Source organism: Ranitomeya imitator, chromosome 6 (genome assembly GCF_032444005.1).
Source record: "Ranitomeya imitator isolate aRanImi1 chromosome 6, aRanImi1.pri, whole genome shotgun sequence".
Taxonomy (NCBI): domain Eukaryota; kingdom Metazoa; phylum Chordata; class Amphibia; order Anura; family Dendrobatidae; genus Ranitomeya; species Ranitomeya imitator.
In genome coordinates this window covers 334,761,493-334,783,763 of record NC_091287.1, presented here as the reverse complement: position 1 = coordinate 334,783,763, position 22,271 = coordinate 334,761,493, and positions in this window count along the sequence as shown.

Here is a 22,271-nt window from a genome sequence, read left to right as displayed (position 1 = left end):
ACCATCTCTGTGGATTGTACTGGGTGTGTTTTTGAGTTGGAGGAAGAGGAGGAGAGGCCCCTTGAAGAAGCACATGCAATCCACTCAAGCACAAGCTCTTTCTGGACCTCATAAACAAGGCACACTGCTGTGCATCTTCCAAAGAAAGGTGGTGGAGTAGCCCGTCCAGTAACAGAAGTTTTCAGTTGTCTTTGCATAGGACATGACGTTGGTGCGCTAGTGCTTTCACAAACATTACCACCTACCCCACGTACACCTTGAACACCAAGGTTAACTCAAAGACTCTTGTGAATTCTGCTCTTGGGTTCCCTCCAGAGGTTGTTGGTGGGAATGCAGTTGTCTCTGACTCGCAGTCCTGGCCAGGTGTATCGGATAATTACAATTCTGACTGGGATATTTAGTTGTGCTGGATTCATTAGCCCTTGCCAGTTGTCAATGTTTCTTTGGAAGTATTGGTTCTCTGCCTGGCCTCACCTGCTTAGCTGCTAATTTCAGCAAAGATAAGTGTTTTGTTTTTGTATCTGTGGCACACTGCTGTGTGCTTGTTTCAGTTTATTCCTGCTCTGTTTATTGCATTCACTGGAGTTGCAGATATACGCTCCTACATCATTAATTAGATGTAGGAAGTTTTTGTATATCCTGCTGTGGATTTTTTGAAGGGTTTTAATACTGACCGCACAGAACTCTGTCCTATCCTGTCCTATCTAGCTAGAGTGGCCTCCTGTGCTAAATCCTGTTTTTTCTGCCTGTGCATGTTTTTTCCTCTCCGACTCACCGCCAATATTTGGGTGGGGCTGTCTATCCTTTGGGGATTTTCTCTGAGGCAAGATAGTATTCCGATTTCCATCTTTAGGGGAATTTAGTCCTCTGGCTGTGACGAGGTGTCTAGGTGTGTTAGGTACACTCCACGGCTACTTCTAGTTGCGGTGTTAAGTTCAGGGTTGCGATCAGTATAGTGGCCACTTTCTCCAGTGAAAGTTCTCATGCAGCTCCAAGGTCACCGGATCATAACAGTACAACTGGCCAACAATGAGTTAATTGCATCTCAGAAGAAGGGAGGAAAGATCTTGAGCCATTTTTTTTTCTCCAGTCTGTTTTGTCTTCTCCTCCTTCTTTATCTCTGGGTAGCTGAAGAGCCTTGTGCTAGCATGAATGTTCAGGAATTAGCTTCTCGTATAGACCAGCTTGCTGCTAGAGTACAGGGTATTTCTGATTACATTGTTCAGACTCCTGTTTTAGAACCGAACATACCTACTCCTGATTTGTTTTTTGGTGACAGGCCCAAATTTTTGAGTTTTAAAAACAACTGTAAACTGTTTTTTGCATTGAAACCTCGATCCTCCGGTGATTACATTCAACAAGTTAAAATCATCATTTCCCTACTGCGTGGTGATCCACAGGATTGGGCATTTTCCCTGGAATCTGGGGATCCTGCTTTGCTTAATGTAGACTCCTTCTTTCAGGCGTTAGGATTACTGTATGATGAACCTAATTCGGTGGATCAAGCTGAGAAGACCTTGTTGGCCCTGTCTCAGGGTCAAGAGGCGGCAGAATTATATTGTCAGAAATTCAGAAAATGGTCTGTATTGACTAAATGGAATAATGATGCTTTGGCGGCAATTTTCAGAAAGGGTCTTTCTGAATCCATTAAAGATGTTATGGTGGGGTTTCCCACACCCTCCAATCTGAGTGATTCTATGTCTCTGGCCATTCAGATTGACCGGCGCTTGCGGGAGCGCAGAACTGTGTGGATTCAGCCCACATCCATGAAGAGCATTCAGAAATTTTGGGGTTTTGCTAATTTTTATCACCGTTTTATTGCTAATTTTTCCAGCGTGGTTAAACCCTTGACTGATTTGACGAAGATGGGCGCTGATGTGGCGAATTGGTCCCCTGCGGCTGTCTCTGCCTTTCAGGAACTTAAACGTCGTTTTACTTCTGTTCTTGTGTTGCATCAACCGGATGTTTCTCTTCCGTTTCAGGTTGAGGTTGACGTTTCTGAGATTGGGGCAGGGGCTGTTTTGTCTCAGAGGGATCCTGTTGGTTCCTTAATGAAACCGTGTGCCTTCTTTTCCCGTAAGTTTTCGCCTGCTGAATGCAATTATGATGTCGGCAATCGGGAGTTGTTGGCTATGAAGTGGGCGTTTGAGGAGTGGCGACATTGGCTTGAGGGAGCTAAGCACCGTATTGTGGTCTTGACCGATCATAAGAATCTGATTTACCTCGAGTCTGCCAGACGGTTGAATCCTAGACAGGCTCGATGGTCCTTGTTTTTTTTCTCGTTTTGATTTCGTGGTCTCGTACCTTCCGGGTTCTAAGAATATTAAGGCTCATGCCCTCTCTAGGAGTTTTTTGCCTGATTCTCCTGAGGTCTTGGAACCGGTCGGTATTCTGAAAGAAGGAGTGGTCCTTTCTGCCATTTCTCCTGATTTACGACGGGTTCTTCAGGAATTTCAGGCTGACAAATCTGACCGTTGTCCTATGGGGAAACTGTTTGTTCCTGACAGATGGACTAGTAGAGTGATTTCTGAGGTTCACTGTTCTGTGTTGGCTGGTCATCCTGGCATTTTTGGTACCAGAGATTTGGTTGGTAGGTCCTTTTGGTGGCCTTCTTTGTCGCATGATGTGCGTTCTTTTGTGCAGTCCTGTGGGACTTGTGCGCGTGCCAAGCCTTGTTGCTCCCGTGCTAGTGGGTTGCTTTTGCCATTGCCGGTCCCTGAGAGGCCCTGGACGCATATTTCTATGGATTTTATTTCCGATATTCCTGTTTCCCAGAGGATTTCGGTTATCTGGGTTGTTTGTGACCGATTCTCTAAGATGGTTCATTTGGTGCCTTTGCCTAAATTGCCTTCTTCTTCTGATTTGGTTCCGTTGATTTTTCAGCATGTGGTCCGTTTGCATGGTATTCCGGAGAATATTGTGTCCGACAGAGGTTCCCAGTTTGTTTCTAGGTTGTGGCGGGCCTTTTGTGCCAAGCTGGGCATTGATTTGTCTTTTTCTTCTGCATTTCATCCTCAGACAAACGGCCAGACCAAGCGAACTAATCAGACTTTGGAGACTTATTTGAGATGCTTTGTGTCTGCTGATCAGGATGATTGGGTGGCTTTTTTGCCATTGGCCGAGTTTGCCCTTAACCCCTTCATGACCCAGCCTATTTTGACCTTAAAGACCTTGCCGTTTTTTGCAATTCTGACCAGTGTCCCTTCATGAGGTAATAACTCAGGAACGCTTCAACGGATCCTAGCGGTTCTGAGATTGTTTTTTCGTGACATATTGGGCTTCATGTTAGTGGTAAATTTAGGTCAATAAATTCTGTGTTTATTTGTGATAAAAACGGAAATTTGGCGAAAATTTTGAAAATTTCGCAATTTTCACATTTTGAATTCTTATTCTGTTAAACCAGAGAGTTATGTGACACAAAATAGTTAATAAATAACATTTCCCACACGTCTACTTTACATCAGCACAATTTTGGAAACAAAATTTTTTTTTGCTAGGAAGTTATAAGGGTTAAAATTTGACCAGCGATTTCTCATTTTTACAACGAAATTTACAAAACCATTTTTTTTAGGGACCACCTCACATTTGAAGTCAGTTTGAGGGGTCTATATGGCTGAAAATACCCAAAAGTGACACCATTCTAAAAACTGCACCCCTCAAGGTGCACAAAACCACATTCCAGAAGTTTATTAACCCTTCAGGTGCTTCACAGCAGCAGAAGCAACATGGAAGGAAAAAATGAACATTTAACTTTTTAGTCACAAAAATGATCTTTCAGCAACAATTTTTTTATTTTCCCAATGGTAAAAAGAGAAACTGAACCACAAAAGTTGTTGTCCAATTTGTCCTGAGTACGCTGATACCTCATTTGTGGGGGTAAACCACTGTTTGGGTGCACGGCAGGGCTTGGAAGGGAAGGAGCGTCATTTGACTTTTTGAATGAAAAATTGGCTGCACTCTTTAGCGGACACCATGTCACGTTTGGAGAGCCCCCGTGTGCCTAAAAATTGGAGCTCCCCCACAAGTGACCCCATTTTGGAAACTAGACGCCCCAAGGAACTTATCTAGATGCATAGTGAGCCCTTTAAACCCCCAGGTGCTTCACAAATTGATCTGTAAAAATGAAAAAGTACTTTTTTTTCACAAAAAAATTCTTTTAGCCTCAATTTTTTCATTTTCACATGGACAACAGGATAAAATGGATCCTAAAATTTGTTTGGCAATTTCTCCTGAGTACACCGATACCTCACATGTGTGGGTAAACCATTGTTTGGGCACATGGTAAGGCTCGGAAGGGAAGGAGCGCCATTTGACTTTTTGAATGAAAAATTATCTCCATCGTTAGCGGACACCATGTCGCGTTTGGAGAGACCCTGTGTGCTTAAACATTGGAGCTCCCCCACAAGTGACCCCATTTTGGAAACTGGACCCCCCAATGAACTTATCTTGATGCCTAGTGAGCACTTTAAACCCTCAGGTGCTTCACAAATTCATCCGTAAAAATAAAAAAGTACTTTTTTTTTCACCAAAAAATTTTTTTCGCCTCAATTTTTTCATTTTCACATGGGCAATAGGATGAAATGGATCCTAAAATTTGTTGGGCAATTTCTCCCGAGTACGCCGATATTTCATATGTGGGGGTAAACCACTGTTTGGGCACACGGCAGGGCTCGGAAGGGAAGGCGCGCCTTTTGACTTTTTGAATGGAAAATTAGCTCCAATTGTTAGCGGACACCATGTCGCATTTGGAGCGCCCCTGAGTGCCTATGCAATGGAGCTCCCCCACAAGTGACCCCATTTTGGAAACTAGACCCCCCAAGGAACTTATCTAGATGCATACTGAGCATTTTAAACCCCCAGGTGCTTCACAGAAGTTTATAATGCAGAGCCATGAAAATAAAAAATAATTTTTCTTTTCTCAAAAATGATTTTTTAGCCTGGAATTTCCTATTTTGCCAATGGTAATAGGAGAAATTGGACCACAAATTTTGTTGTCCAGTTTGTCCTGAGTACGCAGATACCCCATATGTGGGTGTAAACCACTGTTTGGACGCACGGCAGGGCTCAGAAGGGAAGGCACGCCATTTGGCTTTTTAAATGGAAAATTAGCTCCAATCATTAGCGGACACCATGTCGCGTTTGGAGAGCCCCTGTGTGCCTAAATATTGGAGATCCCACACAAATGACCCCATTTTGGAAACTAGACCCCCAAAGGAACTAATCTAGATGTGTGGTGAGCACTTTGAACCCTCAAGTGCTTCACAGAAGTTTATAATGCAGAGCCATGAAAATAAAAACAAAATTTCTTTTCTCAAAAATGATTTTTTAGCCCGCAATTTTTTATTTTCCCAAGGGTAACAGGAGAAATTTGACCACAAAAGTTGTTGTCCAGTTTCTCCTGAGTATGCTGATACCCCATATGTGGGGGTAAACCACTGTTTAGGCACATGCTGGGGCTCGGAAGTGAAGTAGTGACGTTTTGAAATGCAGACTTTGATGGAATGCTCTGCGGGCGTCACGTTGCGTTTGCAGAGCCCCTGATGTGGCTAAACAGTAGAACCCCCCCACAGGTGACCCCATTTTGGAAACTAGACCCTGAAAGGAACTTATCTAGATGTGAGATGAGCACTTTGAACCCCCAAGTGCTTCACAGAAGTTCATAACACAGAACAGTGAAAATAATAAATACGTTTTCTTTCCTCAAAAATAATTTTTAGCCCAGAATTTTTTATTTTCCCAAGGGTAACAGGAGAAATTTGACCCCAATATTTGTTGTCCAGTTTCTCCTGAGTATGGTGATACCCCATATGTGGGGGTAAACTATTATTTGGGCACTTGCCGGGGCTCGGAAGTGAAGTAGTGACGTTTTGAAATACAGACTTTGATGGAATGCTCTACGGGCGTCACGTTGCGTTTGCAGAGCCCCTGATGTGACTAAACAGTAGAAACCCCCCACAAGTGACCCCATTTCGGAAACTAGACCCCGAAATGAAATTATCTAGATATGTGGTGAGCACTTTTAACCCCCAAGTGCTTCACAGAAGTGTATACCGCAGAGCCGTGAAAATAATAAATACGTTTTCTTTCCTCAAAAATAATTTTTTAGCCCAGAATTTTTATTTTCCCAAGGGTTACAGGAGAAATTGGACCCCAAAAGTTGTTGTCCAGTTTCTCCTGAGTAAGCTGATACCCCATGTGTGGGGGTAAACCACTGTTTGGGCACACGTGGGGGCTCAGAAGGGAAGTAGTGACTTTTGAAATGCAGACTTTGATGGAATGGTCTGCGGGCGTCACGTTGCGTTTGCAGAGCCCCTGGTGTGCCTAAACAGTAGAAACCCCCCACAAGTGACCCCATTTTGGAAACTAGACCCCCAAAGGAACTTATCTAGATATGTGGTGAGCACTTTCAATCCCCAAGTGCTTTACAGAAATTTATAACGCAGAGCCGTGAAAATAATAAATAAGTTTTCTTTCCTCAAAAATAATTTTTAGCCCAGAATTTTTCATTTTCCAAAGGGTTACAGGAGAAATTGGACCCCAAAAGTTGTTGTCCAGTTTCTCCTGAGTACGCTGATACCCCATGTGTGGGGGTAAACCACTGTTTGGGCACACGTCGGGGCTCAGAAGGGAAGTAGTGACTTTTGAAATGCAGACTTTGATGGAATGGCCTGCGGATGTCACGTTGCGTTTGCAGAGCCCCTGGTGTGCCTAAACAGTAGAAACCCCCCACAAGTGACCCCATTTTGGAAACTAGACCCCCCAAGGAACTTATCTAGATATGTTGTGAGCACTTTGAACCCCCAAGTGCTTCACAGACGTTTACAATGCAGAGCCGTGAAAATAAAAAATCATTTTTCTTTCCTCAAAAATGATGTTTTAGCAAGCAATTTTTTATTTTCTCAAGGGTAACAGGAGAAATTGGACCCCAGTAATTGTTGCGCAGTTTGTCCTGAGTATGCTGGTACCCCATATGTGGGGGTAAACCACAGTTTGGGCACACGTCGGGGCTCGGAAGTGAGGGAGCACCATTTGAATTTTTGAATACAAGATTGGCTGGAATCAATGGTGGCGCCATGTTGCGTTTGGAGACCCCCTGATGTGCCTAAACAGTGGAAACCCCTCAATTCTAACTCCAACACACCCCTAAACCTTATCCCAACTGTAGCCGTAACCCTAATCACAACCCTAACCCCAACACACCCCCCTAACCACAACCCTAACCCCAACACACCCCTAACCCCAACACACCCCTAACCCTAACCACAACCCTAATTCCAACCCAACCCTAACCCTAAGGCTATGTGCCAACGTTGCGGATTCGTATGAGATTTTTCAGCACCATTTTTGAAAAATCCGCGGGTAAAAGGCACTGCAGATTGCCAGTGTTTTTTGTGCGGATTTCACCTGCGGATTCCTATTGAGGAACAGGTGTAAAACGCTGCGGAATCCGCACAAAGAATTGACATGCTGCGGAAAATACAACGCAGCGTTCCCGCGCGGTATTTTCCGCACCATGGGCACAGCGGATTTGGTTTTCCATATGTATACATGGTACTGTAAACCTGATGGAACACTGCTGCGGATCCGCAGCCAAATCCGCACCGTGTGCACATAGCCTAATTCTAAAGGTATGTGCACACGCTGCGGAAAACGCTGCGGATCCGCAGCAGTTTCCCATGAGTTTACAGTTCAATGTAAACCTATGGGAAACAAAAATTGCTGTACACATGCTGCAGAAAAACTGCACGGAAACGCAGCGGTTTACATTCCGAAGCATGTCACTTCTTTCTGCGGATTCCGCAGCGGTTTTACAACTGCTCCAATAGAAAATCGCAGTTGTAAAACCGCAGTGAAATGCGCAGAAAAAACGCGGTAAATCCGCGATAAATCCACAGCGGTTTAGCACTGCGGATTTATCAAATCCTCTGTGGAAAAATCCGCAGAGGACCAGAATACGTGTGCACATACCGAAACCCTAGCCCTAGCCCTAACCCTACCCCTAACCCTACCCCTAACCATACCCCTACCCCTAACCCTACCCCTAACCCTAACCCTACCCCTAACCCTACCCCTAACCCTAACCCTATTCTAACCTTCGTGGAAAAAAAAAATTATTTATTTTTTTTATTGTCCCTACCTATGGGGGTGACAAAGGGGGGGGGGTCATTTACTATTTTTTTTATTTTGATCACTGAGATAGGTTGTATCTCAGTGATCAAAATTCACTCTGGAACGAATCTGCCGGCCGGCAGATTCGGCGGGCGCACTGCACTTGCGCCCGCCATTTTGGAAGATGGCGGCGCCCAGGAAAGAAGACGGACGGACCCCGGGAGGCTAGGTAAGTATAAGGGGGGGAGATCAGGGCACGGGGGGGCGTCGGAGCACGGGGGGGGTGGATCGGAGCATGGGGGGGCGGATCGGAACACGGGGGGGTGGATTGGAGCACGGGGTGGGGGATCACTGTGCGGGGGGTGGATCGGAGCACGGGGGGGGAATCGCTGTGCGGGGGGGGATCGGTGTTATGTTTGCTAATGACAGGTGTTATGAAGGCAATCCAGAAACACAGTGTGCTTAGCGATCAGAGCGCACACAGTGATCTGACAAATACCCAAAAATACAAGAACGAGCTCTGAGACGTGGAAACTCTGTAGACTGCACACCTGATCCTATCCTAAACACAACTAAAAGCGGCTGTGGATTGCGCCTAACAACTACCTAGGCAACTCGGCACAGCCTAAGAAACTAGCTAGCCTGAAGATAGAAAAATAGGCCTGACTTGCCCCAGAGAAATTCCCCAAAGGAAAAGGCAGCCCCCCACATATAATGACTGTGAGTAAGATGAAAAGACAAAACGTAGGGATGAAATAGATTCAGCAAAGTGGGGCCCGATATTCTAGGACAGAGCGAGGACAGTAAAGCGAACTTTGCAGTCTACAAAAAACCCTAAAGCAAAACCACGCAAAGGGGGCAAAAAAAACCCACCGTGCCGAACTAACGGCACGGCGGTACACCCTTTGTGTCTCAGAGCTTCCAGCAAAACAAAAGACAAGCTGGACAGAAAAAAAGCAACAAAAAAGCAAAAAGCACTTAGCTATACAGAGCAGCAGGTCACAGGAACAATCAGGAGAAGCTCAGATCCAACACTGAAACATTGACAAGGAGCAAGGATAGCAGCATCAGGCGGAGTTAAGTAATGAAGCAGTTAACGAGCTCACCAGAACACCTGAGGGAGGAAGCTCAGAAGCTGCAGTACCACTTGTGACCACAGGAGTGAATTCAGCCACAGAATTCACAACAGTACCCCCCCCCCTTGAGGAGGGGTCACCGAACCCTCACCAGAGCCCCCAGGCCGACCAGGATGAGCCGCATGAAAGGCACGAACAAGATCGGAAGCATGAACATCAGAGGCAAAAACCCAGGAATTATCTTCCTGAGCATAACCCTTCCATTTAACCAGATACTGGAGTTTCCGTCTAGAAACACGAGAATCCAAAATCTTCTCCACAATATACTCCAATTCCCCCTCCACCAAAACCGGGGCAGGAGGCTCAACAGATGGAACCATAGGTGCCACGTATCTCCGCAACAACGACCTATGGAATACATTATGTATGGAAAAGGAGTCTGGGAGGGTCAAACGAAAAGACACAGGATTGAGAACCTCAGAAATCCTATACGGACCAATAAAACGAGGTTTAAATTTAGGAGAGGAAACCTTCATAGGAATATGACGAGAAGATAACCAAACCAGATCCCCAACACGAAGTCGGGGACCCACACGGCGTCTGCGATTAGCGAAAAGTTGAGCTTTCTCCTGGGACAAGATCAAATTGTCCACTACCTGAGTCCAGATCTGCTGCAACCTATCCACCACAGAATCCACACCAGGACAGTCCGAAGACTCAACCTGTCCTGAAGAGAAACGAGGATGGAACCCAGAATTGCAAAAAAATGGAGAAACCAAGGTAGCCGAGCTGGCCCGATTATTAAGGGCGAACTCAGCCAACGGCAAAAAGGACACCCAATCATCCTGGTCTGCAGAAACAAAACATCTCAGATATGTTTCCAAGGTCTGATTGGTTCGTTCGGTCTGGCCATTAGTCTGAGGATGGAAAGCCGAGGAAAAGGATAGGTCAATGCCCATCCTACCACAAAAGGCTCGCCAAAACCTTGAAACAAACTGGGAACCTCTGTCAGAAACAATATTCTCAGGAATGCCATGCAACCGAACCACATGCTGAAAGAACAAAGGTACCAAATCAGAGGAGGAAGGCAATTTAGCCAAGGGCACCAGATGGACCATTTTAGAAAAGCGATCACAGACCACCCAAATGACTGACATCTTTTGAGAAACGGGAAGGTCAGAAATGAAATCCATCGAAATATGTGTCCAAGGCCTCTTTGGGACCGGCAAGGGCAAAAGCAACCCACTGGCACGAGAACAGCAGGGCTTAGCCCTAGCACAAATCCCACAGGACTGCACAAAAGTACGTACATCCCGTGACAGAGATGGCCACCAGAAGGATCTAGCCACTAACTCTCTGGTACCAAAGATTCCAGGATGACCAGCCAACACCGAACAATGAAGTTCAGAGATAAGTTTATTAGTCCACCTATCAGGGACGAACAGTTTCTCTGCTGGACAACGATCAGGTTAATTCGCCTGAAATTTTTGCAGCACCCGCCGCAAATCAGGGGAGATGGCAGACACAATGACTCCTTCCTTGAGGATACCCGCTGGCTCAGATAAACCCGGAGAGTCGGGCACAAAACTCCTAGACAGAGCATCTGCCTTCACATTTTTAGAGCCCGGAAGGTACGAAATCACAAAGTCGAAGCGGGCAAAAAATAACGACCAACGGGCCTGTCTAGGATTCAAGCGCTTGGCAGACTCGAGATAAGTCAAGTTCTTATGATCAGTCAATACCACCACGCGATGCTTAGCTCCTTCAAGCCAATGACGCCACTCCTCGAATGCCCACTTCATGGCCAGCAACTCTCGATTGCCCACATCATAATTACGCTCAGCGGGCAAAAACTTCCTAGAAAAGAAAGCACATGGTTTCATCACTGAGCAATCAGAACCTCTCTGTGACAAAACCGCCCCTGCTCCAATCTCAGAAGCATCAACCTCGACCTGGAACGGAAGAGAAACATCTGGCTGACACACCACAGGGGCAGAACAAAAACGACGCTTCAACTCCTGAAAAGCTTCCACAGCAGCAGAAGACCAATTAACCAAATCAGCACCCTTCTTGGTCAAATCGGTCAATGGTTTGGCAATGCTAGAAAAATTACAGATGAAGCGACGATAAAAATTAGCAAAGCCCAGGAACTTTTGCAGACTTTTCAGAGATGTCAGCTGAATCCAATCCTGGATGGCTTGGACCTTAACTGGATCCATCTCGATAGTAGAAGGGGTAAAGATGAACCCCAAAAATGAAACTTTCTGCACACCGAAGAGACACTTTGATCCCTTCACAAACAAAGAGTTAGCACGCAGGACCTGAAAAACCATTCTGACCTGCTTCACATGAGACTCCCAATCATCTGAGAAGATCAAAATGTCATCCAAGTAAACAATCAGGAATTTATCCAGATACTCACGGAAGATGTCATGCATAAAAGACTGAAACACAGATGGAGCATTGGCAAGTCCGAACGGCATCACTAGATACTCAAAATGACCCTCGGGCGTATTGAATGCAGTTTTCCATTCATCTCCTTGCCTGATTCTCACCAGATTATACGCACCACGAAGATCTATCTTAGTGAACCAACTAGCCCCCTTAATCCGAGCAAACAAGTCAGATAACAATGGCAAGGGATACTGAAATTTAACAGTGATCTTATTAAGAAGGCGGTAATCAATACACGGTCTCAGCGAACCATCCTTCTTGGCTACAAAGAAGAACCCTGCTCCCAGTGGTGAAGACGATGGGCGAATATGTCCCTTCTCCAGGGATTCCTTCACATAACTGCGCATAGCGGCGTGTTCGGGCACGGATAAATTAAATAATCGACCTTTAGGGAATTTACTACCAGGAATCAAATTGATAGCACAATCACAATCCCTATGCGGAGGTAGAGCATCGGACTTGGGCTCTTCAAATACATCCTGATAATCAGACAAGAACTCTGGGACCTCAGAAGGGGTGGATGACGAAATCGACAAAAATGGAACATCACCATGTACCCCCTGACAACCCCAGCTGGATACCGACATGGAATTCCAATCCAATACTGGATTATGGGTTTGTAGCCATGGCAACCCCAACACGACCACATCATGCAGATTATGCAACACCAGAAAGCGAATAACTTCCTGATGTGCAGGAGCCATGCACATGGTCAGCTGGGCCCAGTATTGAGGTTTATTCTTGGCCAAAGGTGTAGCATCAATTCCTCTCAATGGAATAGGACACCGCAAAGGCTCCAAGAAAAACCCACAACGTTTAGCATAATCTAAATCCATCAGATTCAGGGCAGCGCCCGAATCCACAAACGCCATGACAGAAAACGACGACAAAGAGCATATCAAGGTAATGGACAGAAGGAATTTGGACTGTACAGTACCAATGACGGCAGACCTAGCGGACCGCTTAGTGCGCTTAGGACAATCAGAAATAGCATGAGTGGAATCACCACAGTAGAAACACAGACCATTCAGACGTCTGTATTCCTGCCGTTCAACTCTAGTCATAGTCCTATCGCACTGCATAGGCTCAGGTTTAACCTCAGGCAGTACCGCCAAATGGTGCACAGATTTACGCTCGCGCAAGCGTCGACCGATCTGAATGGCCAAAGACAAAGACTCATTCAAACCAGCAGGCATAGGAAATCCCACCATGACATCCTTAAGAGCCTCAGAGAGACCCTTTCTGAACAAAGCTGCCAGCGCAGATTCATTCCACTGAGTGAGTACTGACCATTTCCTAAATTTCTGACAATATACTTCTATATCATCCTGACCCTGGCACAAAGCCAGCAAATTTTTCTCAGCCTGATCCACTGAATTAGGCTCATCGTACAGCAATCCGAGCGCCAGGAAAAACGCATCGACACTACTCAATGCAGGGTCTCCTGGCGCAAGAGAAAATGCCCAGTCTTGAGGGTCGCCGCGCAAAAAAGAAATAATAATCAAAACCTGTTGAATAGGATTACCAGAAGAATGAGGTTTCAAGGCCAGAAATAGCTTACAATTATTTTTGAAACTTAGAAACTTAGTTCTATCTCCAAAAAACAAATCAGGAATAGGAATTCTTGGTTCTAACATAGATTTCTGATCAATAGTATCTTGAATTTTTTGTACATTTATAACAAGATTATCCATTGAAGAGCACAGACCCTGAATATCCATGTCCACACCTGTGTCCAGAATCACCCAAATGTCTAGGGGAAAAAAAAAAAGTGAACACAGAGCTGAGAAAAAAAAAAAAAAAATGATGTCAGAACTTTTTCTTTCCCTCTATTGAGAATCATTAGTATGGCTCCTTGTACTGTTATGTTTGCTAATGACAGGTGTTATGAAGGCAATCCAGAAACACAGTGTGCTTAGCGATCAGAGCGCACACAGTGATCTGACAAATACCCAAAAATACAAGAACGAGCTCTGAGACGTGGAAACTCTGTAGACTGCACACCTGATCCTATCCTAAACACAACTAAAAGCGGCTGTGGATTGCGCCTAACAACTACCTAGGCAACTCGGCACAGCCTAAGAAACTAGCTAGCCTGAAGATAGAAAAATAGGCCTGACTTGCCCCAGAGAAATTCCCCAAAGGAAAAGGCAGCCCCCCACATATAATGACTGTGAGTAAGATGAAAAGACAAAACGTAGGGATGAAGTAGATTCAGCAAAGTGGGGCCCGATATTCTAGGACAGAGTGAGGACAGTAAAGCGAACTTTGCAGTCTACAAAAAACCCTAAAGCAAAACCACGCAAAGGGGGCAAAAAAAAACCACCGTGCCGAACTAACGGCACGGCGGTACACCCTTTGCGTCTCAGAGCTTCCAGCAAAACAAAAGACAAGCTGGACAGAAAAAAAGCAACAAAAAAGCAAAAAGCACTTAGCTATACAGAGCAGCAGGTCACAGGAACAATCAGGAGAAGCTCAGATCCAACACTGAAACATTGACAAGGAGCAAGGATAGCAGCATCAGGCGGAGTTAAGTAATGAAGCAGTTAACGAGCTCACCAGAACACCTGAGGGAGGAAGCTCAGAAGCTGCAGTACCACTTGTGACCACAGGAGTGAATTCAGCCACAGAATTCACAACAGATCGGAGTGCAAGGGGGTTTGATTGGAGCACGGGGGGTGTGATTGGAGCACGGGGGAGCGGACAGGAGGACGGGGGAGCGGAGCACAGGACGGAGGGGAGCGGACCACAGATCGGGGGGCTGGGGGGGCGATCGGTGGGGTGGGGGCACATTAGTGTTTCCAGCCATGGCCGATGATATTGCAGCATCGGCCATGGCTGGATTGTAATATTTCACCAGTTTTTTAGGTGAAATATTACAAATCGCTCTGATTGGCAGTTTCACTTTCAACAGCCAATCAGAGCGATCGTAGCCACGGGGGGGGGGGGGGGGCGTGAAGCCACCCCCCCTGGGCTAAACTACCACTCCCCCTGTCCCTGCAGATCGGGTGAAATGGGAGTTGACCCTTTCACCCGATCTGCAGGGACGCGATCTTTCCATGACGCATATGCTGCGTCATGGGTCGGAGTGGCACCGACTTTCATGACGCAGCGTATGCGTCAAAGGTCGGGAAGGGGTTAATAATCGGGCTAGTTCGGCTACTTTGGTTTCGCCTTTCTTTTGTAATTTTGGTTTTCATCCTCAGTTTTCTTCTGGGCAGATTGAGCCTTCTGACTGTCCTGGTGTGGATTCTGTGGTTGACAGGTTGCAACAGATTTGGGCTCATGTGGTGGACAATTTGGTGTTGTCTCAGGAGGAGGCTCAGTGTTTTGCTAACCGTCGTCGGTGTGTTGGTTCCCGGCTTCGGGTTGGGGATCTGGTTTGGTTGTCTTCCCGTCATGTTCCTATGAAGGTTTCTTCTCATAAGTTTAAGCCTCGGTTTATTGGTCCTTATAGGATTTCTGAGATTATTAATCCGGTGTCTTTTCGTCTGGCGCTTCCGGCCTCTTTTGCTATCCATAATGTCTTCCATAGATCTTTATTGCGGAAATATGTGGAGCCCGTTGTTCGCTCTATTGATCCTCCGGCCCCTGTTTTGGTTGATGGGGAGTTGGAATATGTTGTTGAGAAGATTTCGGATTCCCGTTTTTCGAGGCGGAAGCTTCAGTACCTGGTCAAATGGAAGGGTTATGGCCAGGAGGATAATTCTTGGGTTTTTGCCTCTGATGTCCATGCTGCTGATTTGGTCCGTGCCTTTCATCTGGCTTGTCCTGATCGTCCTGGGGGCCCTGGTGAGGGTTCGGTGACCCCTCCTCAAGGGGGGGTACGGTTGTGAATTCTGCTCTTGGGTTCCCTCCAGTGGTTGTTGGTGGGAATGCAGTTGTCTCTGACTCGCAGTCCTGGCCAGGTGTATTGGATAATTACAATTCTGACTGGGATATTTAGGTGTGCTGGATTCATTAGCCCTTGCCAGTTGTCAAATGTTTCTTTGGAAGTATTGGTTCTCTGCCTGGCCTCACCTGCTTAGCTGCCAATTTCAGCAAAGATAAGTGTTTTGTTTTTGTATCTGTGGCACACTGCTGTGTGCTTGTTTCAGTTTATTCCTGCTCTGTTTGTTGCATTCACTGGAGTTGCAGATATATGCTCCTACATCTTTAATTAGATGTAGGAAGTTTTTGTATATCCTGCTGTGGATTTTTTGAAGGGTTTTAATACTGACCGCACAGAACTCTGTCCTATCCTGTCCTATCTAGCTAGAGTGGCCTCCTGTGCTAAATCCTGTTTTTTCTGCCTGTGTATGTTTTTTCCTCTCCGACTCACTGCCAATATTTGTGGGGGGCTGTCTATCCTTTGGGGATTTTCTCTGAGGCAAGATAGTATTCCGATTTCCATCTTTAGGGGAATTTAGTCCTCCGGCTGTGACGAGGTGTCTAGGTGTGCTAGGTACACTCCACGGCTACTACTAGTTGCGGTGTTAAGTTCAGGGTTGCGATCAGTATAGTGGCCACTTTCTCCAGTGAAAGTTCTCACGCAGCTCCAAGGTCACCGGATCATTACAAAAGACCTCCCGAAAAACAAGACAGGTCACAATGAATGTATAGTTCAAACAGTATATAAATTTATTAGGTTAATAACAATAAAAAACCTGTCTCGTGCCGTCCTAGGGTAAATATGTGCTGAGCTGTGCTTTATTGTCTTACTGTCTGCAATTCTTTAGGACTATCGGTGGAGCGGTTCCTATTAGGATTCTAGTATTTATGGGGTGTTGTGCCTTATACTATTATATGTAGCCCTCATTTGTTTGTCCTTAATTTTTGCAGTGGCACTTATACTGAGTACTATGCACATGGGCGATTCCCCTTTTTAGATATGCTCACACATATGCCCTTTCAGCACGCTTCTGTGGATATAGAGTTATGGAGCCAATTTTTGGCAAAACTTCTATTTATGGGTGACATGTGACCTGGTGTTTATGATCGGAGGTTTTTTTCATATTTTGTCTCTATGATGTATTATAGCCTAAAGGTTTTTTATTGTTATTAACCTAATAAATTTATATACTGTTTGAACTATACATTCATTGTGACCTGTCTTGTTTTTCGGGAGGTCTTTGAGTTAACCTGTACACGAATGTGTTCTTGTTATCTATATTTGGACTAATATGTATGCACCTTGAACACCAAGCCTGATTCCCCTTCCTCCACTGCCTCACTTTTTCCTGGTCATGTTGCTCAGATAGTAAGGTAGGAGCAAAGTATTAGCAAGAAAAAAATAGATTTTTAATCTCTGCACCACCTCTGCAAACAGCTGAATTTCAGCAATAGTAAATTCCATGGTGAAATATGGCGTGCTGTATCGCGTTAGTCACAGAAAAAGGAATTGTTTGAGTGTGGATGAGGCCTGTCTGACAGAGAAACTATGCTATAAACAATTTGAAAGTCAGATGTCCCTAACTGTAAGACGTTGGGAACACAAGGATTTTTGGATGGCCTCTGGATAAGGCCTTTTTAACACAAAAAATGCTGCAAACTTATTGAAAATCAGGTCCCCTACTGTATGATACTAAAAACAGAAGAATTTTTTGTGGCCTCTGTATCAGGACTCTGTAACACACTAGATGCTACAAACTATTTGAATGTGAGATGTTCCCTACAGTATGATACCAGGAACAGAAGAATGTTTTGGTAGCCTCCGTATCAGGCCTCTGTAGTACACTATATGCTGCAAACTGTTTTAAAGTCAGGTCCCTACTGTATGACACTAGGAACAGAATAATTTTGGTGACCTCTTTTTCAGGCCTCTATGACACACTAGATTCTACAAAGAATTTGAAAGAGAGAGTATATAAGAAGAGGCATAAGATGAACTATAAAATTACAATATTTTATTATAATAATTTAAAAATCAAACAATGTTAAAAAAGTGACAAAATAGTGCAAGGTGATGAGACAAAGAAAGTAAGTGGCACCACCAGATATCAGGCAAGAGCAAAATGTTTTTTGTTTTCCTGACCTGGTGGAGCCTTACTATGATCATTTCACTCTGTTGCAGCCTGAATTTTGGTCTGTTCCACTACATGTATGGACTTGATTCTCTATTTTTTCTATACCTCATACATGTCTCGTGGTACACACGGTTCGTTATCTTTATATTTGTATGTTGATATTTGATTTTTTTATCCTTTTTTGATGTCATAAAAAACATACTCAAAGATTGAAGATACACAACTGAGTAAATTGAGATAGCGCTTACTGCATGTGTTTGGGGGACACTCGCTTAGCAAAAGGACCCAGTTACACAGGCACGTTTTTCTCACAAAAAACAGTTCATGCGGTTTATTATGACATCATAAACCGGGTTATGCATGGAGCACAATGGGCAAGGGGTTACTCGGTACTGGGTCCTACGGTTCACAGGGGGATGTCACGGTGGCTGACCCGGTCCATGGCCGTGGGACATCTGTATAAAAGGGAAAGGTCTTTAAAGGGATAAAGTTTATGTTCGTGATGCCACCTGTGGTATTCGGTCAGGGTGACCGATGCTGCTTTAAGGGGTCCACTGGGGTGATGTTATGGCAGCTAGATGGTATACCTTTACACAGGTGAAGTATATCCCCAGGGCTTCCCAGTGCGTAGATGGTAGAATGGTGAGAGGTGCAGTGAAGAATGAGGAGACAGGATTGCAGTCTCTTTACCTTATTTACTGTTGGTTTCAGCAGCCACAGTCCAGGGCACCAGATCACAGTGCAGGTAGAGTCCAGCCGGTTTGGAGGCAAGTCCAGAGTCCCCTTGTCTAGGTGGAAGTCAATAGCCTTCCCTTGCGCAGTAGTGGTGTAGTCCCTTACTGCATAAGCTTCAAATAAGGTCCTCACAGATGTAGTGTTTCTCTCTCTCTGTCCACCGTATAGGATAGGACAAAACTCGTATGACTGGTGACTTGAGCCTGTTATAGGGTCTCTTAGATAACCCGGCTCTGTGGGTTGTCACCATGCCTCCTGGGTGTAGGTGCGGACAGTGTTATGATACGGTGGTTTAGGAGCAACATGGAACGAGCTCTGAAGGAAGTGGTAACTGTACTGACCGCAGTCCCTAAGCTAAACACAACACTAGAAGTAGCCGTGGAATGCTCCTAACTCTCCCTAGGCATCTCGTCACAGCCTAAGAGCTAACTACCCCTAAAGATAGAAGCAGGAAAACTATCTTGCCTCAGAGAAAGTCCCCAAAGGATAGATTAGCACTACAAAAATCCACGCAGAGTTTGCTAAAAATCTCCACACCTGACTAAAGTTGTGGAGGGTAAATCTGCTTCCCAGAGCTTCCAGCAAGACAGAATTAATTCATACAGATAACGCTGGACAAACATAGAAGCACTGAACGGATAAGTCCACAAACTGTGAACAGAAAAGAGCAAGCAAAAACTTAGCTTTGCAGAACTGGTCAGGAAAAACAGGGAACTCCAAAGAGATGTGAATCCAACCAGGAACATTTACAAGTGGCACTGGCTAAAGGACAGAACCAGGCATAAATAGCCGAGCAGAAAAGATCAGTGGAAGCAGCTGATGACAACTAACTCCAAGGAGCAGCCATACCACTTGAAACCACAAGAGGGAGCCCAAGAGCAGAACTCACAAAAGTGCCACTTACAACCACCGGAGGGAGCCCAAGAGCGGAATTCACAACAGTACCCCCCCTTGAGGAGGGGTCACCGAACCCTCACCAGAGCCCCCAGGCCGATCAGGATGAGCCAAGTGAAAAGCACGAACCAAATTGGTGGCATGGACTTCGGAGGCAACAACCCAAGAATTATCCTCCTGACCATAACCCTTCCACTTGACAAGATACTGAAGCCTCCGCCTCGAAAAACGAGAATCCAAAATCTTCTCAACCTCATATTCCAACTCTCCCTCAACCAACACCGAGGCAGGAGGGTCAACCGAGGGAACAACGGGCACCACATATCTCCGCAACAAAGATCTATGGAAAACATTATGAATGGCAAAAGAGGCTGGAAGAGCCAAATGAAAAGACACCGGATTAATAATTTCAGAAATGTTATAAGGACCAATAAACCGAGGCTTAAACTTAGGGGACGAAACCTTCATAGGAACATGACGAGAAGACAACAAAACCAAATCCCCCACACGAAGCCGGGGACCAACACACCGACGGCGGTGAGCCCTTTCCTGAGACAACGTCAAATTGTCCACCACATGAGTCCAAATCTGCTGCAGCCTGTCCACCACAGAATCAACACCAGCACAATCAGAAGGCTCAACCTGCCCAGAAGAAAAGCGAGGATGAAAACCAAAATTACAAAAGAAAGGTGAAACCAAAGTAGCCGAACTAGCCCGATTATTAAGAGCAAACTCAGCCAACGGCAAGAAAGACACCCAATCATCCTGATCAGCAGACAAAAAGCATCTCAAATAGGTCTCCAAGGTCTGATTAGTTCGCTCAGTTTGGCCATTAGTCTGAGGATGAAACGCCGAAGAAAAAGACAAATCAATGCCCATCCTAGCACAAAAGGCCCGCCAAAATCTAGAGACAAACTGAGAACCTCTGTCAGACACAATATTCTCCGGAATGCCATGAAAACGAACCACATGCTGAAAAACCAATGGAACCAGATCTGAGGAGGAAGGCAACTTAGGCAAAGGTACCAGATGGACCATTTTAGAGAAGCGGTCACAAACAACCCAGATAACAGACATCTTCTGGGAAACAGGAAGATCTAAAATAAAATCCATGGAAATATGCGTCCAGGGCCTCTCAGGGACCGGCAGAGGCAAAAGCAACCCACTAGCGCGGGAACAACAAGGCTTGGCTCGGGCGCAAGTCCCACAGGACTGCACGAAAGCACGGACATCGCGCGACAAGGAAAGCCACCAAAAGGACCTAGCAACCAAATCTCTGGTACCAAAAATCCCAGGATGACCAGCCAACACAGAACAATGAACCTCAGAAATCACCTTACTCGTCCATCCATCAGGAACAAACAGCTTCCCCACAGGACAGCGGTCAGGCCTATCAGCCTGAAATTCCTGAAGCACCCACCGCAAATCAGGGGAGATGGCAGAAAGAATCACCCCTTCCTTAAGAATGCCAACCGGCTCAAGGACTCTCGGAGAATCAGGTGAAAAACTCCTAGAGAGGGCATCAGCCTTAACATTCTTAGATCCCGGAAGATACGAGACCACAAAATCAAAACGGGAGAAAAACAGAGACCATCGAGCCTGTCTAGGATTCAGCCGCTTGGCCGACTCGAGGTAAACCAGATTCTTATGATCAGTCAAGACCACAACGCGGTGCTTAGCTCCCTCAAGCCAATGATGCCACTCCTCAAACGCCCACTTCATAGCCAACAACTCCCGATTGCCGACATCATAATTGCATTCCGCAGGCGAAAACTTTCTGGAAAAAAAAGGCACACGGTTTCATCAAAGAACCATCAGACTCCCTCTGAGACAAAACGGCCCCTGCCCCAATCTCAGAAGCGTCGACCTCAACCTGAAAAGGAAGAGAAACATCCGGCTGATGCAACACAGGGGCAGAAGTAAATCGGCGTTTAAGCTCCTGAAAGGCCTCAACAGCCGCAGAGGACCAATTCGTCACATCAGCGCCTTTCTTCGTCAAATCAGTAAGGGGCTTAACCACACTGGAAAAGTTGGCAATGAAACGGCGATAGAAATTAGCAAAGCCCAAAACTTTTTGAAGGCCCTTCACAGATGTGGGTTGAATCCAGTCATGAATAGCTTAGACCTTAACAGGATCCATTTCTATAGACGAGGGAGAAAAAACAAAACCCAAAAAAGAGACCTTCTGAACTCCGAATAGGCACTTAGACCCCTTCACAAACAAAGCATTATCACGAAGGATCTGAAATACCATCCTGACCTGCCTCACATGAGACTCCCAATCATCGGAAAAAATCAAAATATCATCCAAATATACGACCATGAATTTATCAAGATAATTGCGGAAAATATCATGCATGAAAGACTGGAACACAGATGGAGCATTAGAGAGCCCAAATGGCATCACAAGGTATTCAAAATGGCCTTCGGGCGTAATAAATGCAGTTTTCCATTCATCACCCTGTTTAATACGAACAAGATTATATGCCCCTCGGAGGTCAATCTTAGTAAACCAACTAGCCCCCTTAATCTGAGAAAACAAATCCGTAAGCAGAGGCAAGGGGTATTGGAATTTAACTGTGATCTTATTAAGAAGACGATAATCAATACAGGGTCTCAAGGAGCCATCCTTCTTAGCAACAAAAAAGAAACCCGCTCCCAATGGTGACGAAGACGGCCGAATATGCCCCTTCTCCAAAGACTCCTTAACATAACTCCGCATGCGCGGCATGCTCTGGCACAGACAGATTAAAAAGTCGGCCCTTAGGGAACTTGCAACCAGGAATCAAGTTAATAGCACAATCACAGTCCCTGTGTGGTGGAAGGGAACTGGACTTGGGCTCATCAAATACATCCTGGAAATCCAACAAAAACTCAGGGACCTCAGAAGAGGGGGAAGAGGAAATTGACATCAAAGGAACGTCACTATGTACCCCTTGACAACCCCAACTAGTCACAGACATAGTTTTCCAATCCCGCACCGGATTATGTTCCTGTA